The sequence below is a fragment of the Talpa occidentalis genome, unplaced genomic scaffold (genome assembly GCF_014898055.3).
Source record: "Talpa occidentalis isolate TD23 unplaced genomic scaffold, MPIMG_talOcc4v2.1 talOcc4.4, whole genome shotgun sequence".
Classification (NCBI taxonomy): Eukaryota; Metazoa; Chordata; class Mammalia; order Eulipotyphla; family Talpidae; genus Talpa; species Talpa occidentalis.
Genome location: NW_023604295.1, coordinates 15,982,854 through 15,986,245, shown reverse-complemented (window position 1 = coordinate 15,986,245; position 3,392 = coordinate 15,982,854).

Here is a 3,392-nt window from a genome sequence, read left to right as displayed (position 1 = left end):
CACACCTTCATTAAAAGGGACATACATTTGGAAAATAAGTGCACAAAAAGATATTTAACATTATTGGCTTTTAAAGGAATGCAAATTAAATCTATGATGAGAGATTGCTACATACTTATTAGAATGGATGATATAAAAATGATTATACCAAGTGCTGCAAGAGTGCCAAGAAATTGAATTGCTCATATATACTTCTGGTAGAAATTGCAACAATGTGACCATGCTGGCAAAAATTAAATCAGTCATCTTCCACACATTCTAACAATCATATTGTTGTCTATTCCAGAATAATGAAAATTTATGTTCACAGAAATATTTATACATAAGAGCCCCAAAATGGAACAATTCAAATGCCCTTTAATGTGTGCTTGCAAAAATTGCTACAACAGTACAGGGCAATAAAAAGAAAGGACTTTTGATTTGTGTGACTTTGATGGATTTCAAAGTCATTTTACTGAGGGCAATAAAAAGTCAATCTTAAATGATAAAATACTGCATGATTCCATTCACATGATTTTTTACAATTTCCACAATTTTTGGAACACTGGTATTCTCTTCAAATACACTTAAAAGTTACTTTCTAACACCAAAACTTCAATTAATCTTTACCTGAATGTTTTCATCATAGAGTTCCAAAATTATTGTATTTATAACTTTCAAAGATACCTATTTTTTTTGTTCCCTGTGCAAATTCTGTATCATTTCATTTCTTTAAATTCATGAAGCAATAGGAAGTGATCAAAAGGACAATTCAGAGAGAAGATTTCATATATTTTGAGTCTACAGCCACATAACTAATGACATTTTCTTATTTTTAAAACAAGACATGCTTTTGCATGCATAATTTTCATAAGGGACAAAGCCAGTTAGACATGGGGGCTTATGATGACAAAAGTAAAACACAGTGGATTAGTGAAAGTGAGCCAAAAGCACACCAAATTCAATGAAGAGCAGGTCATGCATACAAGAACTGGGGTGTGGGCCAGAGGTGTGGGGGTGAAAGGATTTACCAGAGACAGAGTGGGGAGCAGAACAGGTAGATCTATTGAAATACACTTGTGAGGGGAGCAGTAGGCGAGGCAGGAGAGGTCTGCTATGCTATGTGGGTCAGCTCCCTGGCTGGGGATTGAACTCATGCTGCAGTGGCTGGTGATAGTTTGGTAGTGCTGAGACTATCCCTGTGCCACCAGGAACTCCCTTGAATGCAACTCTTTTAAGAATTTGAATGAGCTAAAATTACCTTCTAATGTGTTATCACGTTCATAATTAATATACTCTGTGAAAAATGTAACAAATCGAACTTTTGAAAATTAGATTAAAACTTAAAATAGGTGAAATGTCTTTTAAGTTCTTCTGCCCATTTCTTGACTGGATTGTTTATTTTGTTTTAGTTGAGCTGTGTGATTTCTTTGTATATCTTTGTGATCAGTCCCTTATCAGTTGACTGGAGTGCAAAGATTTTTTCCTAATCAGGGGTATCTCTCTGTTTTGGTAATGTCTCTTTTGCTGTGCAGAAGCTTTTCAGTTTGATGTAATCCCAGGTGTTTATCTTTTCCTTGACTTTCTTTGCTTTGGGTGATGAGTCTTTAAAGACATTTCTCCAAAGAGGAAATGCAAATGGCCGACAGGCATATGAAAAAATGTTCAACATCCTTTATAATCAGGGAAATGCAAATTAAAACCACATTGAGATACTACCTTACACTGGTAAGAATGGCACATATCCAAAAAACAAGCAACAACAAATGTTGGCGAGGATGTGGTGAAAAGGAACTCTCCTACATTTGTGGTGGGAGTGCAAACCGGTCCAACCACTACGGAAAGCTGTGTGGAAGTTACTCAGTCTACTAAAATTGGAGCTACCATATGACCCGGCAATTCTACTCCTAGGGATCTACCCAAAGGACACAAAAACATTGATTCAAAAGAACACCTGTACACCCATGTTTATTGCAGCACTATTTACAATAGGTAAAACTTGGAAACAACCCAAATGCACAAAAATAGATGACTGGATCAAGAAGATGTGGTACATATACACCATGGAATATTATTCAGCAATCAAAAAAGATAAACTCATGCCATTTGCAGCAACATGGATGGAACTAGAAGGAATTATGCTCAATGAAATAAGCCAGAAGGAAAAAGAAAAATATCGGATGATTTCACTTACAACAGGAATATAGGGGAACCAAATAAGACATCAGTGTAAAAAAGTAATAATACAAAACACAACAAACAAAAACAGACAATTATAAATCAGAGACACCGTGAAGGGAAGGAGGAGGGAGAGGGAAGAGGGAAGAAGGGAGGAACACAGGGGACTGAGGTGATAGTACATGGGTGCATTGGTGAGGTGGGGGGAAGCAAATATTGTTTAAAAATGAAAAATGATGTAAAAAATAAAAAAAAAAACTTAAAATAGGCAGTTAAAATGACAGAAATCTATTATTTTATATGCCAAACTGATTTTTTCATATATATTTATATGTTTATACCATAAATATATAGATATATACACATGTATATTTCAAAATATATGTGTGTATGTATTCCTTAAACATGAAGTAAAATACTGTATGATTCTATTCACATAATTTTTTACAATGAATTTAAATGATAGGAATTTTATCATTTCATTAACTGAAAATACATACAAGATTTTTAAATTTTGAATTCATTTTTCAAGTTTAATTTTTAATTAAATATTGAATTAAAGCCAGTATAAAAAATATGTTCTAACTCTCCTTTGTGTTACTGAAAGCAGAAGATAAATTGCCCATGTGGAAATGCACTCTCCCTGTAACAGAAGGATAAACCGCACCTTTATCACTGGAGATAGGGAATTTAGGGCTAAGAAAGCTCTATTGACCAGGTTTATTACTTCTTCACTAATTTAAAAGTCCAAACCTTTTTTGTCAATTCTTCTTTGTCAAAAAGATATAAAAACTGGGTCACAGATACTTACAAAATTAAATTATGTGGTCCTGTTTTTCTTCCTGTACCAGCCAAAGGAATTTAGAAGGGCAAGAAAAGTTCTATTTTCCTATAATGTGCACTAAAGGAAAGACTTTGAAACTCTGCATTGCATTCCTTCCTTCTTCCAATGAGGCTTCTTTGGACCCTAAATTTTAATCAGTACTATTATAATAAAAAATAAGTACTGCATGATGTTTATTTGGTGATTCAGTGACACTATGGGTTTGAAACTGCTTTATAAATTCTTAAATGCTTAACACATTTTCAAGAACATTTGAAATTATTGATAGCTCATTGCAATATTTTTTATCTGTACTCTTGGATACCCAGGTGATCTTATCATTTTGATGATTCTCCTTTTCAGTCTTTCTTACTGAATTTCTTCCTCTCCTTGACCTCTAGTTATTGGAATG